The 16,284-nt window shown below is 51.5% G+C and overlaps 1 protein-coding gene across 2 annotated transcripts in view; it reads right to left on the reverse strand.

Annotated features, from left to right (window-relative positions):
• The window catches only part of USP7 (ubiquitin specific peptidase 7), a 1,511,465-nt gene that overhangs the window by 1,085,380 nt on the left and 409,801 nt on the right, over positions 1-16,284 (reverse strand). The gene's annotated exons all lie outside the window — the stretch shown is intronic.

Raw genomic sequence — 16,284 nt, forward strand, 5'->3', positions numbered from 1 at the left:
AGAAATCGTTCGCAGAACGGGGAGGATGGGTGGGGCTGTAAGGAATCTATCACTAACTAATGTCTCTTACAGATATATTGTTAAACAAGTAGTAACTTGTGCATCTGAAAGACGTTCGTGATAGATTCCTTACCTTAGAATAGATACCCCAGCAATACCAACCCCGGTGGTGGGTCTGCGAACAGGATTACACCAGAAAGTCACGGAGAACAGAACGGCCAAAGAAGCCGTCTCTCCGGACCGGACTGTCAAGGCAGTAGTGCTTGGTAAACGTGCGCTGCGAGGCCCGCGTAGCTGCCTGACAAATGTCTTGCAAGGGAACACCGCGTCCCAAGGCAGTAGTGGCTGCAGTTGCCCTGGTCGAATGGGCACGCAGCCCCATAGGAGGCTCCTTCTTGGCAAAGGAGCAACATGCTTTGATGCACAAAACAATCCACCGGGAAATGGTTTGTTTGTGCACAGCCCGACCTTTCTTAGCGTCCACGTAACCAACAAAGTTGATCATCCACTCGGAACTGTTGTGTATGCTGCAGATAGAAAGCAAGCGCACGTTTTGGGTCCAGACGGTGGAGCCTCTCCTCTTCCCTGGAAGGATGTGAAGGCGGAAAGAAGGTGGGGACAGCGATGGTCTGCCCGCTGTGAAAGGGCGTAACAACCTTTGGCAAGAAAGGATGGGTCCTTAAAACCACCTAGTCCAGATGAACAAAGGAAAGGAGGTTTGGAAGAAAGAGCCTGGAGCTCACTCACTCTTCTGGCAGAGGTGATAGCAACCAGGAAAGCAGTCTTGAGAGTAAGAAGACGCAAAGGACAGTTATGAAGAGGCTCAAAGGGAGCACACATCAGAAAAGTCAAGACCCAAGTCCCACTGAGGCATTAAGAAAAGCACAGGAGTAAACTTGTGTGTAATGCCTTTGAGGAAACGGTTAACAACCGGGGACTTAAAAAGAGAAGGCTGATCAGGAAGGCAGAAACGGCAGAAAGATAACCTTTGATAGTGCCCAGAGCAGAGCCGTGCTGGGCCAAAGACAGAAGAACCTCAGAAAGAGGAGCCGAAAGGAGGTCTACAGCTTTCGCTGTGCACCATGCCACAAATCTGTTCCATCAGCAGGCGTATATCGTTTTACTGGAGGGACGCTTGGCTGCCAGAATGACATCACAGACTTTGGAAGGAAGATCGAAAGGTGTCAATTGTCGCCACTCAATCTCCATGAATGGAGGTGGAGGCTGGACAGGCTCGGGTGGAGGATGGTCCCCTGCTGCTGCGACATAAGATCCTCCCGAAGAGGCAGATGGATCGGGGCATCGATGCTCATACTGAGTAGCTCTGGATACCATACTCTTCGAGCCAAGTCCGTAGCCACAAGAATGACTTGGGTCCAGTCGCGCCTGATCTTCAGCACTGTGGGCAGAAGTGGTAAAGGTCAAAAGGCGTACAACAGACTCCACTCGCGGCGAAAAGCATCTCCGAGCGAGTGCCGTCTTGGAAATTCCAACACGCAGAACTGAGGACATTGTGCGTTCTCTTTGGTGGTGAATAGATCTAACCAAGGCTCTCCCCACTGCTGAAAGAGACCTTGCGCCACGTCGGAGTGCAGACTATTCGTGATCCATCATGCACCGGTGGCTGAGTTCGTCCGCCCTGGCGTTACGAGAACCTGCCAGGTGTTGAACAACCAAGGTAATGTCTTTATGTTCCAGGCATGTCCAGAGGCGCAGAGCCTCCTGACACAGGGCCCAGGACCCCACCCCTCCCTGTTTGTTGCAATACCACATGGCGGTGGTGTTGTCCGTTAACACCCGCACTACACTTCCCCGGACAGAGGTAAGGAATGCCTTCAGTGCAAGCCGGATCGCCAGCAGCTCCAGGAGGTTGATATGGAGCCAGGACTCCGCCAGAGATCAGAGGCCTCTGATCTCCACCTCTCCCATGTGGCCACCCCATCCCAGGAGGGACGCATCAGTCACCACTGTGTGCTCCGGTTGGGGAAGCGAGAGGGGTCTGCCACTAACCCAATCGCGGTCCATCAGCCACCACTGCAACTGTCGTGCAGCACCATCCAACATCCGGACGTGACCGGACAGGAGGGGTCACCCTGATGCTGTGCCCACTAGAACTTCAGGTTCCACTGCAGAGCCCCCATATGCCATCTGGCATGCACCACCAGCAGGATGCAGGAGGCCAGCAGCCAGATGGTCATCCTGACAAACCCGGGATAGAGGCTGAAAGATCGGAATCATAGCCTGAATATCCCGGACTCGCTGCTCGGGAGGATAAACCAGAAACAACGTCTAATCCATTACCGCCAGATGAAAGGGAGCTCCTGAGAGGGGCTCAGGTGCAACTTCGGCACATTGATTGAGAATCCCAGTAAATGCAGGAGTTCAGCCGTAGTCTGGAGGTGGGAGACGACAGCCTGGGGCTAGCCAGCCCTCAACAGCCAGTCGTAGAGTTAGGGGGAAGACTGACACCCCGGACCTGCGCAGATGAGCTGCGACCACCGCCATCACTTTTGTGAACACCCGAGGGGCACTGGTAAGGCCGAAGGGGAGCACGGCAAACTGAAAATGCTCCTGGCCCACCATGAACCGCAGGTAACACCGGTGGGCTGGCAGGACAGGGATGTGAAAAGAAGCGTCCTACAAGTCCAACGCTACCATCCAGTCTCCCGGGAAGTCAGGACCTGAGCCAGAGTGAGCATCTTGAACTTCTCCTGGAGGAAGCGATTGACGTCCCGGAGATCCAAGATGGGGTGCAAGCCCCCATTGTCCTTCTTGGGGACCAGAAAGTTGTGGGAATGACAACCATCTCCTACTTCTGGCCCAGGAACGCGCTCGACGGCCCTCTTGGCCAGGAGGACCGAGACTTCCTGACGGAGAAGGGCCAAATGATCCACTGACATGCGGTGGTACTGAGGCAGCATGGCTGGAGGGGAGGACAGAAAGGGGAGCGAGTAGCCTTGGCAGATTATCTGCCGCATCCACTTGTCCGACGTGATCTTGCGCCAGTGGTGGAGGTGAACCCTGTCACCCACTGGTGTGGGGTGCCCCCTGAAGCTCTAATTAGGAAGGTTTCGAGGCGGAAGCAGCGGGGTGGAAGTGGTCTGACCCACACGCAGGTTACCAGACCAGCCCCTGCGGAACCCACGTCCGCAGCCTCGCTGAGGCTGGTTCTGCACAGGCTTGCTGGAAGAGCATGCCTGGGTACCCCTGCCATGGCCACGAAAGGAACGAAACCCCGTCGTGGCAGGGTGTTTCGAGGAAAGACCCAAAGACTTGGCCGTGGCACAAAAGTCTTTAAAGTGCTCCAGGGCATTGTCAGCCTTATCACCAAAGAGGCAGGAGCAATTGAAGGGCATGTCCGTGAGCGAGCTCTGGACATCAGGTGAGAACCCCGTGGAACGCAACCAGGCGTGGCGTCGCAACGCCACTGTCGTGGAAATAGCCCTGCCCAACGAATCAGCAGTGTTCAAACCACACCTGATGGCAAACTTCGCCGCATCCATGCCCTCTGCAATCACTTGGAAAAGGACAGCCTGGACCTCCTCAGAGCACTGAGGCAGAACCTCCGCCACCGAATCCCACACTGCATGGGAGTTATAGCTCAATAAGCAGGCGGTATTAACCGACCTCAACCTCAAACTGGCTGAGAACAACCGCTTGCCATATTGATGCAGCCTCTTAGAGCCCTTATCCAGCGGAACCGAGGGAAAGGCACTCTGCAATTTCGAGGCCTAAATGACCAGGCTCTCGGGCGTGGGGTGAGTCGTCAAGATGGCGGGATAACCAGGCGCCGGCAGATGACGCCTAGCGACGTTCTTATCCACCGGCATCCCCGAGGCCGGCCGCAAACAAGTACCCAAGAGGACTTCGGTAAGGGCCTCGTTGAAAGGGAGCAGCGGCTCCGATGACGTACACGCCATCTGCAGCACCTCCGTAAGGAGGTTGGCCGTAAGGGCCACAGTAGGGAGGTCGAGATGGAGTCTCCGCTGCTCGACGCAGCACCATAGTGTAGGAAGTGCCCTCCTCCATAGTAGGCGGAAGCGAGGCAAACCCCAGGTCAGAAGACACATCAAGTTCACCCACATCTTGAAGGTCATCCACCCAATCCTGCTCGGTGTCACACTGCCGCGCAAGGGGGTCCTCGGAGTCGTCCCAGTCCTCATCCGGCTCCAGGGTAGAAGGAGCCGGCCGCGGCGGTAGAACAGAGCCGGAGAGGGGGCCAGTGGTTGGAACAAAGTGGTCCGAGAACCGGGGCAGGGGCGGAATAAACAGCACCCAGTGCGGCGCCTGTGGCGGAGCCAAGGGCAGCGCTGGGGCTGGAGCCAGTGGCGTTGCACCTTGTGGCGCCAGAGCCGTGGGCACTGGATCCAGTGGCTCTGGGGCTGGCGCCGGAGGTGGTGCCGCCGGGTCAACAAGATCTGGATACAGGGCCGCGGGGCCCGCAGGCAGGAGCCCGAGGGCTAAACAGGCGGTCCAAGGCAGCAAGAAACTCTTGCCACTGTTGGGGAGTCGCCGATGGACCCTGGTATAGCGGAAAGGCCGCGGGACTCCCAGGCTCCAGAGGAGCCGCAGGGGCGGAGCCCCTGTCCCACCTCGTCCACCTCCGGGGAGCAACGGGGGGACGTCGGAGAGCAAACACGCTTCTTCGACTTCTCATGGCGGCGCTTACCGGAAACAGAAGGTGAAGATTTTGAGTCCGAGGAGCGACTTTCGGACCCGGGAGCGGTCCCGCGATCGGCCCCTAGACCCGGAGCGGCAGTGAGAGGAACTTCCGGTGCCGCTCTCGTAATGCCTTCGGGGCCATGGCACGGCAGTCCCGACAATCGCGGGAGTCGTGGTCGTTCTCCAGGCAGTAGAGGCAGACATCATGGGGGTCCGCCACCGACATATTACGATGGCACGACCCACAAGACTAAAAGCCGGGCATCCCTACGTGCACCAGGAGACAAGAGAAGGAGCCGAAGTCTCAAAAAAGTGGTAAAAAAATGACCGAGGTACGTGCTCAATCCGGATCTGCGCTTTCGGCGCGGAAAAAGAAAGAACTGACATCAGCGCGCATGGGTGGTGCCTAAGTAGTCTCCGTGATGTCATTCCGGCGCGTACAATGCCACTGACTGACGCGGAGCCGCACAATGCCAACCTACTGGGATGCAGGGGTACTGCTAAGCAGAAAACTTGCCGGATCCAGTCTGACGCCAGGGGATTATTCTAAGGTAAGCAATCTATCACCAACATGTCTCTTTCAGATCTTGCATGCAGCACAGCGGAACAGATTAGGGAGACAAAAGGATAAGAGTCGTTTAGGATGAAGCATATTTTAACAATCACAGAAGAAGCTCTTCACAAATGGAAAAATGTTTAAAGCCTATAGAAACAAATGAAAAATGTGAATTCAAGCATGTTAAACTGACTTCACAAGTTCCAGAATGTTCAGTGTAGCAATCGTCACTCAATCCAATTATTTATTATATATTACATTGGTATTTTTAAACATTTGTAATGGATATGTTGGAACAAAAAACAGAAAGAGGAGTATTACAAATTTACAGACACTCACTAGGGTAGTGGTTATAGCGCTGTGAACTTCAGAATTGAAGTTCATATTTGGTACCTAGGGATATAGATATATATAGAGAGAATGTAGTGTTGTAGATTTACATGCTTAGCATAAGTCTGCCAACTAGTGTTGGAAGAAATCTTTCGAGTCACAAATTATAGTGACTCCTCTTCCTTGTATTGCACATGGTTATCAACTGCATTGTCAGATTGTTTTCAGTTTGGCAGGTGAGAATGGAGTGAAATGATAGCAGATGCTATAGAGATGACCATGTAATGAATTTATGTATGATAAATGTACACAAATGCAATACAAAAGTCACCAGGGAAGATAGTGGGAGCCTGTGAATCTACAGCACTGTATGCCACAAACTGTGGGGTGCGGTGTCGCTGCAGAGCTGCGACACTCCTGGACGGCGGCTGCCTGGACGCTGGTTCCCTGGTCCTACCCGGCAGAGAGGGACTGCCTGGCCGGGCCACCACCCTCGCATCCGTCCGGCCCTGCTCGGTGCCCGCAGGGTGCCTGACCCTTCTTGGTGAGCGATATCTATTTACGGACGCCTGGGGCTCCACTGGGGCAGCCATCATGGGCAGAGACAAGCTGCCGCGTGCCTCAAACTCTAACACCATAACGCAATACGCCACACAGTGCCTTGGCCCGCAATGCATTACTCCCCAGACGGGCCCAGAGGGTGAGCTTGGTACCCCCACTGAGCAGTCTTCCCCCCCCCCCCCCCCCCCCCCTCCCAGGGCCCTCATTGCTAAAATCCTGAACTATCGAGACAGGGACTTATCCTGCGTGCAGCTCGAGAGGCGCCCGCCTTTATCTTCGACAATGCCAGGGTCTCCATCTATCCAGACAACACCCGCCAGGTGCAGGAACAGCGGAAGTCTTTTCTTTGTGTCAAGCAGCAGTTGCATGCTCTCCACCTACAGTACATGCTTCTGTACCCTGCAAAGCTAAAGGTGCTCATGGATGGGAAAGCCCAATTTTTCGAATCTCCGGAGGAGGCATGGGAGTGGTCAAGATTAGGGGCGATACCCAGCGCACCTGGGGGACCAGGCCTTCTGGAGGACGCAGGAACCGACGTGGGAGCCTGGCTGTCGTCGACGCCCTGGTGGAGGGACAGCTAATCACGGTGGGAGATTAACGCCCTACGTGTGGAGTCCTCCGACTCCAACAGCCCTCCCCCGGGGTTGGTGGCGGGGACTCCTAGGGAGAGCCTGGTGCTGCAGACTCTACTGTCCACTTCCCATGTGATTCCAGGGACCCTTCTGCGTCTGCTACAGTACCATCCTGCAGTTGATATCCTTTGTGTTTCTTATCTTCCACTGTTGGGGTGTGGGGCCGATGCTTGGGCACCTGGCACTCTTTCCCTCGCTGAGTTTTGAGGGCCTTGCTCACCTGCAGTCCTTGGGCAGCCGATGTCGCCAACATTGGGATTTGCCGGCTGCTCTTCCTTGGGAGTTCCCCCCGACACTTAGACAGGCCGAGACTTTGAACAATGATGTGGATCTGCTGGTTTGAGTCGGGAGGTGGATGTGGGGGGAGGGGGGCTTCTCTTCTCTTGTTGGGTAGTTTAACCCGATTGGGCTCATGGGTAGGCTGTGCACGTCCTGGCACCAGCATGGGAAGGGCATTGCTGCATGTTGTGTTGTCAGCAAATTGCTCGAGGGAGGGGGGCGGGTGTTCTTGGGGGAGGGGTTGTTGGTTGTTTTTAGGCATCGTATGTATTGCATTTCGGGCACGGGGCTGGGGTGGCTACACGGACATGGAATTGAATATGCTACTTACCAGTATGCATCTGTCCTTGGCATGTAGGGCTGCTGACATTCATATCTGTGCATAGATCGCCGCCTAGTGTTGGGTCCGGATGATTGCATATTGTTGTCCTAGAAGAGTCTTGGAAGTATCACGAGATAGGTGGCTCCTCCCCTGGACTACAGTGCGCATGGGCATCCTCTCCATCCCCAGATTGTTTTTCGCCATTGTGGCAGTGATGGAGTAGATACAGGAAGTGATGACCATGCTATACAGTAATTTTGAGTGCTGCAGCAGCTACAGGCGCCGGGGAGGAGGGTGGGCGATATGAATGTCAGCAGCCCTACATGCCAAGAACAGATGCATACTGGTAAGTAGCATATTCGGTTCGAGGCATGTGGGCTGCTGAATTCATATCTGTGCATAGATTATATAGCAGTCCCTCCATTAGCGGCGGCTACCCGTGTCAGCTGCAGCAGTCTGAAAAAGTGTCTTGAGAACAGCCTGTCCTACAGCTGCATGCTGTTTTGAATGTACATCTACACAGTAGTGTTTAGTAAATGTATGTATAGTGGACGATGTGGCTGCTCTACATATTTCCTCTAAAGGAATGTTCCCTAGGAAAGCCAAGAACGCCCCTAACTTTCGTGTTGAGTGGGCTCTTGGGGGAATCGTTAATGTGCGTTTAGCTTTTTCATAGCAAATTTGAATACATTTGACGATCCATCTGGCTATCCCTGCTTTGGAAATGGCGTTGCCCTTGTGTTGTGGAGAAAAGGCAACGAACAGTTGTTTTGTTTTCCTAAAATCCTTTGTTCTGTCTATATAGTACATGAGGGCCCTCTTTACATCTAGTGTATGAAGCATTCTCTCTGCGACATTTTCTGGATTTGGAAAGAAAACAGGCAGTTCAATAGTCTGATTCATGTGGAACTGCGATATCACTTTAGGCATGAATGTGGGGTTGGTACGCAGTACAACTCTGTTTGCGTGAACTTGTATGAATGGCTCTTGAATGGTTAGTGCCTGTAGTTCACTAACTCTTCTTAACGAAGCGATTGCCACTAAGAAAGCTACTTTCCAGGTGAGGAATTGAATCTCGCATGAATGTAGAGGTTCAAAGGGTGGACCCATTAATCTGGTGAAGACCACATTCAGGTTCCACACTTGTGCCGGTGGGTGTCTTGGGGGAATTACTCGTTTGAGTCCCTCCAAGAAGGCTTTGATGGCAGGCACTCTGAATAAAGAGAGGTGCTGCCTGTTTTGAAGATAGCAGCCTATCGCGGTTAAATGGATACGTATGGAGTTGTATGCCAGATTGCATCGGTATAAGTGTAAGAGGTAACAGATGACGTTTTGAATGGATGCGTCCAGCGGGTTAATGTCATTGTCGTTGCAGTAAATGACAAACCTCTTCCATTTAGCCGCATAGCAAGCTCTGGTAGTGGGTCTTCTGGCCTCCTTGATGATCTCCATGCAGTCAGGTGGCAGGTTTAGGTAGCCAAACTCTAAGACTTCAGGAGCCAGATTGCCAGGTTTAGCTGTTGCGGATCTGGATGCAGAATTTCGCCATGGTTCTGCGTTAAGAGTGCAGGTTTTATCCGCAGCCTTTGATGCGGCACCACGGAAAGTTCTAGAAAGGTGGTGTACCATGGCTGGCGTGCCCATGTGGGAGCAACTAGGATGAGTGTCAGTGAGTGTTGTCGCAGTTTGCGTGCCACTAGCGGTATTAAGGGCGCTGGGGGGAAAGCGTACGCAAATCTGCCGGACCAGTTCATCCATATCGCATTGCCCTGTGACTGCGGATGTGGGAACCTGGCGGCAAAGCTTTGGCATTTTGCGTTTTCCCTTGTGGCGAATAGGTCTATCTCTGGATGACCCCACTGTTGGAAGAACGGTTGGAGTACTGACGGATGTAGCTCCCACTCGTGCATTTGGTGGCTGTGTCTGCTGAGCAGATCCGCCATCTGGTTGTCCTTGCCGGGGAGGTGTTCCGCCATGAGGAATATGTTCCTCTGAATGGCCCACCTCCACATGCTCTGAGCCAGATGAGACAACTGTGGAGAGTGCGTTCCTCCCTGCTTCTGTATGTAGTACATGGCAGTCATGTTGTCCGTCCGGATCAACACGACTTTGTTGCACAAGTGTACTTTGAATGCTTTCATTGCCAGGAAGATTGCCATCAGTTCCAGAAGGTTGATGTGCATCTTCCTTTGCTGTGTTGTCCATAGTCGCTGCACTGTGTAATTGAGTACATGAGCTCCCCATCCCTGGAGAGACGCGTCCGCCGTCAGTATTATCTGTGGAACAGGCTCTTGGAACAGTCGGCCCTTGCAAAGATTTCGTGGATTCCACCAATGCAGACAGTTGTATGCCTGACCGCTCACCAACACTAGGTCTTTCAACTGTCCTTGAGTCTGATTCCATTGACGTGCCAAGCACTCCTGAAGCGGGCGCATATGTAGTCTCGCGTGCGGGACTATGAAGATGCAGGAGGCCATCATGCCTATCAACTGCATGAACACTCGCGCTGGAAGGGAGTGTTGAGGTTTGAACTTTGAGATCAGCAGTTGCATGCTGTTGATCCTCACTAAATTTGGCTGAGCTTTGGCCGCCAGAGTGTCTATGGTTGCGCCCAGGTACTGCCGTATGTGGGCGGGCTGAAGATTTGACTTTGGATAATTTAGTGAGAATCCCAGACTGTGAAAAAGGTGTATGGTGTGGGATATGTGGCTGGCACACTGCTGGGCTGACTTTGCCTGAACCAGCCAGTCGTCCAGGTAAGGGAAGCTGTGAATGTGCTGTCTCCTTAAGTGTGCAGCCACTGTCGCTAGGCACTTGGTAAAGACTCTGGGCGCCGTTGTTACTCTGAAAGGGAGTACTTTGAACTGATAATGCTGATCCTGAAGAGTGAACCTGAGATATTTTCTGTGTGACGGGTGTATGGGTATGTGGAAATACGCATCCTTCAAATCCAGTGTTGCTAGGAAGTCTCCCTGACTGAGTAACGGTAGAACCTGCTGGAGGGTCAGCATATGAAAATGCTCTGACAGAATGTATTGGTTGAGAGGTCTCAGGTCCAGTATAGGTCTGAGAGACCCGTCCTTTTTTGGGATCAAGAAGTACAGAGAGTACACCCCTGACCCTCGTTGTTCTACGGGCACGAGCTCTATGGCTCCTTTTTGCAGCATACTTAGTACTTCCTGCTGCAATAATGCTAAGTGCTCTGCGGACATAGGACGGTGTCTTGGTGGTATGTTGGGTGGATTGGATGTTAATTCCAGACAATAACCGTACTGGACAATTTCTCTGACCCACCTGTCTGTGGTGATGGATCTCCAGACTGGCAGGAACTGTTGGAGTCTCCCCCCGACCGGTGTTATGTAGTCGGGGGCAGTGACAAGACATCACTGTTTGTTATTGGCGGAGGACCTGGTGTTGTTGTGTCCTCGTCCTCTGCCTTTGGTGCTGGATCCACGATATCCACCCCTATTGTTCTTATTACAGGTACTCTGGGTACCTCCTTTATTGTACTGCTGCTGGGACCCCTGACCTCTAGCTGCTCCTCTATTCCCGGGGCGACGAAAGGAGCCACTCCGAAACTGCTGCGACTGTAGAGCCCCCATAGATTTCGCAGTTTGGGCCCTTTTTAATCTTTTCTAGTGTAGTGTCGACCTCGGGACCAAATAAAAAGTCTGGGTTGACTGGTTGATTCAAGATATTATTTTGAATTTCAGGTTTGAAACCTGATATTCTCAGCCATGCGTGCCTCCTCAACATCACACTAGTGTTGATTGCCCATGCTGCAGTGTCAGCTGTATCTAGTGCGCATTTGATGGACGCATTTGTAATGAGTTGTCCCTCTCTGATGAGGAGCTCCGCTCCATCTTTGTATTCATCTGGTAGGTGTTCTAGCAGTGTTTCTAGGGTATCGTAGTGTGACCAGTCGTATCTGGCCAGGAGTGCCTGAGTGTTGGCAATGCGCCAGATGTTTGCTGCTTGTGCTGCTATCCTTTTTCCTGATGTTTCCAGCACTTTGAACTCCTTGTCCGGAGGAGGAGCATCACCGGTAGTTTGCGAGTTAGCTCTCTTGCGAGCATTAGAAACTACCATGGAGTCCAACGGCAATTGACTCTTAATGTACATTGGGTCTCCTGGGGCTGGTTTGTATTTTTTCTCTATTCTCGGGTTCAATACCCATGCTCTGGTTGGCTCCTTAAAGATGTCCTTAGCATGTTTAATAACCCCTTTCAACATTGTTAAAGTCTTGACCGTTCTTTCTGATGTGGAGAACGTGTCCACCAAGAAATCCTCCTCCACAGAGTCAGAATGAAGTTCCAGCCGCTCTTTCAATGAGGGCGTTAAAAGCAGCAGTATCTTCAGTGGGAGATGGTTTTATATTATAAAGAGGAGTGTCAGGAGCATTTTGTGGGTCTCCTGGGTCAGTAGGGTCTCCCCATGCTTGATCCTGGTCTTGCTGTTGATCATCAGGGTCATTATCCACAGGATAAGTGTTATCCTCAGTATAGGCCTCTCCTGCATCCGCCTCAGAGTGTGTGGGAGAGAAGGATGGTGGTTCCTGATCATATGTGTGGTAAGGTTCTACAAGCACTGGTGTCGAACCGGACGCCATTTTCCTTTTTAGAGGAATTTTGTATGAGTCCAAAGCCTTTTCTGGAACAATTCTCCGCTTGCGGAACAGTCTACCAGTGTCGACGTAGATAAACTGGTCCTGTGAGTCTTCGACATCAGTGCTTTCTGTGGACACTGTTCTTGGTTGTTCGGTACTCAAGTTCGAACATCTTCTGTGCCCCCGGTGGTGGCAATCCAAACTTGATCGGTGCCGGCGCCAAGTGAGCCTTGGCGGCTTTGTTCGGTTCGGGACCCGTTTTCGGTTCGAGAGTGTCACGTTCCCTGATGCGCTTTAGGGACTCCGACACCTGTTGCAACATGAATGCCGACGGTGCTTTTGATCCGACAGGCTCTTTGGAGACAGGCCTCGACGCGGTCTCCGGTTTCTTTCCAGTTTTTGGGGCTTCGATCCGAAGTTTGGCATCGACGCCTTGTGGATCCGGACTCCTCGGTGTTGATGTAGTCGGATCGACCACCTTGACCTTGGTCGTTGGTGCCCCAACCTTCGGTGCCATAGGCCTCTGCGTCTTCGAGACCGAGGGCCTTCTTCTGTTTCTCGGTGCCGAAGTCCTTTCTTGGTTTCTCGGTACCGAAGTCCTTCTTGGTTTGTTCGGCTCCGATGTCCTACTTTTGTGTCGACGGATTGGAGGGTTTCGATGCCTTCGATCCGACCTGAACCAGTTGCACTTTCGGTTTCGATTTGACCAGTGCTGGTTTTGGTTTCGATTTCACGGAATCGACTCCAGTCTTTTTCGATAATTCTGGCTCCTTTGAAATGTTCGAAGCCGGGCCATCTGACGGGGCTGTAGAACGATCCGACCGATCTTTGGTAAGGCCCGCAGGCGATCCCTCGACCTGAGCCTTATCAAGACTATCTCCCTCGGCCTCCGCATCGACGGATTGGCCTAGCTCCTCGCCTGAGCTATCTTCCTCGGCCCCAAGAGCCTCATCGTCGTCTCCTACCTCGTCGACGACGTCTTCGTCCTCGAAGATCTCATCTTCGTCGTCATATTGGGATTCAACCTCTTCGACGCTGTCGACTTCTTCATCCTCGGTGCTGAATATGTTAACCGGGTTAGGTGCCGATTGTTTGGCCTCCAATCTAGCCGCTCGTCTATTCCGAAGGGTCTTTTTTGACCGGAACCGGGCACAGGCCATACACCTGGTCTCATCATGATCCGGTGATAAACATTTGTTACACACCGGATGGACATCAACGTGTGGATATTTTGCGTGACATAGAGGACATCTCTTGAAGGGAGTCCTCGATTCCATCTTCGAACGTCGAGCGATGGTTGGACCGAAACTCGGTCCGAGAAGGGTGAAGAAGCTCGAGAACAAGTAGAAATAATTTATCGATACCGAACGCAAACAATACCGACAATATCTAAAGGCTTTTGGCCTTAAATAAAGTTTTCCTAACTTGAGCTAAGATAAGCACATCCGAACCCAATGGCGGAAAAAACCAATCTGAGGATGGAGAGGATGCCCATGCGCACTGTAGTCCAGGGGAGGAACCACCTATCTCGTGATACTTCCAAGACTCTTCTAGGACAACAATATGCAATCATCCGGACCCAACACTAGGCGGCGATCTATGCACAGATATGAATTTAGCAGCCCACAAGCCTCGAACATTAAAATAAACCTTAATAAAAGATGTACCTTATTATTCTGAGTTCAGGCATACTAAACTCTATTTTCTACCACGTTCCCTGGGTCTGTTAGGATCATAGGATGTAACAATCTTAACAGCCCATTCTGGTCTATGAGAACAGGGTAGCCTTACAATCGTGAAAAACGAAAATGGCTGTAATTCACTATTAGGACATGCCACACACATCAGGGCTTGTCCTACCTTATGCTACAATGCACCCTGCCCTTGGGCCTACCATAGGGGTGACTAATATGAAGTTAAGGGAAGGTTTAGGGACTGGCAAGTGGGTGCACTTGCCAGTCAGCATGTCAGTCCCAGACTGCACGCAGGTTCTGCAATAGCAGACCTAGACACATTTTGCCAGGCCGCTTCTGTGGGTGGCACAACCAGAGCTGCAAGCCCACCAGCGGCATTTGTATTTAGACGCCCTGGCACTCCTGGAGCACTCTACTGGGGTCTGATAGTAAACCAAATAGGCCAATCATGGAATCCAACCAACATATACATTTTACCTAGGGAGCACTTGCACGGTGGAACTGGCTGGCAGTGGCACAGTGCTCTGAGCGGCCAACACCATAAAAACACATGAGGCACAGCGACACAAAAGTGGAAGGGAGACTCATGCCAAGGTGCCAGGTCTAACACCATGTCTGAACTGGGGTGGCGGAGTGAGCTAAAGAATGATGGATTAAACCCAGATCAGTTGACTGGGGGCGAGTGCTTGCAATGTTCAACACTCCATCCATCATCCCCTTTGGTTTTACTCTGCTGAGAAGATCGGCCAGATGATGGTCTACTCCTGGTATGTATTCTGCAAGCAACTGAACATTGTGCTGTAGAGCAAACCAACATAGCTTTTGTGCTGAGAGACTGTTGTGGAGAGTTGGTCCCCCCCTCTTTTTGTAGATAATACATGGTAGTCATCTATGTCTTGAATAAAACTACATTGCCTTTGATGAAGGAATAATCTTATCGCTAGATGAGCTGCTTATAGTTCTAGGTGATTGATGTGTAGAAGGGATCGACTGTGTCCAACGGTCTAGCACAATTATGTCTTGCAAGTGTCCGGTGTGCTCCCGAGCCTATCACTGATGCATCTGTTAGGGTTGTTTGAGGTATTGGGTTTATAAAAGGCCGTCCCTGAACTAGTTTGTTGGAGTTGCACCTTTGCAGAGATTGGCTGATCAACACTAGATCGTTCAAATTACCCTACGCTTGAGACCATTGCTGCGCTAAGCATGGTTGTACAGGGTGCACATTTAGCTTGGCATGAGATACCAAGGCTATGCATGAAACCGTGGATCCTAGGAGACTCATAAATGTCCTCGCATATATTTCTTTTTCTGGCTTAAATAGTGGCACAAGAGTTTTGAAAGTATTAATTCTGGCTGCATTTGGGTAAGCTAACCCCGCATGACAATTTAGAATTGCTCCTTAACAAGGCTTTTTTTTAAAGTAGTTTGACATGTGATTTTACAGCGTTGATTGTAAAACCTAATTTATGCAGTTAATTTATTGTTTGTGTACTTTGTTACAGACCGGCACTGTAGATATCTTCCCTCGACCGGAGTATAGTGGTCCGGGGGGAGTGGAGGGAAGTCATTGTTTAGGGGAGGAGGCGGTACGAGTATTGGTAGTTTTGCCTCTACCTTTGTTATTGCCCCTGTAGCCTCCTCTGTAGTAGCCTGTTAGATGAGGTCTGGGTGGGACTCTTGTAGGAAGTGGAGGGGTTATTGTGGTAAAACCTCTAGGAGGGGCCCCTATAAGAGGTGCGACGAAAGGAACTTCTGGGAGCTTGCGATTGCAAAGCTCCCATTGATTTGGCAGGGTCAGTATCCTTTTTCATCTTTTCTAAAGAGGACTACAGTAGGCCCAAATAAGTGTTCCTGGTCGAATGGTGGATTTAATATGGTGGTTTGAACCTCAGGTTTAAAGCCTGAAATGCTTAGCCAGGCATGTCTGCGTAAAAGGACACTGGTATTAATAGCCCAGGATGCTGCATTTGCAGCATCCAGAGCACAACAAATGGAGGTATTAGTTACGAGCTTGTCTTCCTGGATGAGATCATTGCCTTCATGGATGAGATCTTTAGCTTGTGTTTTGTTTTGGTCTAGAAGGTGTTGTAGTAAGGTCTCTAGCTCGTCATAGTGTGCCCTATCATATCCTGAGAGCAAAGCCTGTGTGTTGGCAATCCTCCATATGTTAACTGCTTGGGACGCCGTTCTTTCACCAGACGCGTCCAGCAGTTTTGATTCTTTATCCGGAGGTGGGGCATTTCCTGTGGTTTGTGAATTAGCCCTTTTCCTGGCGTCGGAGACCACTAAGGAATCTAAGGGCACTTGTCCTTTAATATAAACAGGATCAGCTGGAGCAGCTTTGTACTTATTTTCTACCATGGGGTTAATGGCTCTGGCCCTTACAGGGTCCCTAAACACTTCAGGAGCGTGTCTGATTACCCCTTTTAACATCGGGAGAATGGCAGTGGACCTTTGGGATGGTGCGAAAGTGTCCATGAGGAAATCTTCCTCTACAGGGTCTGTGTGTAAGTTCACGCCGTGATATTCTGCTGCCCTGTGTATAAGCTGAGCGAACCCTTATAGTGTCCTCAGGAGGGGATGGTCTAGATGGGTAGATGTCGTCCTGAGGTGCATCTGGGACATGTGGTGTGTCCTAATCC

The sequence above is a fragment of the Triturus cristatus genome, chromosome 10, assembly GCF_964204655.1.
Source record: "Triturus cristatus chromosome 10, aTriCri1.1, whole genome shotgun sequence".
Classification (NCBI taxonomy): Eukaryota; Metazoa; Chordata; class Amphibia; order Caudata; family Salamandridae; genus Triturus; species Triturus cristatus.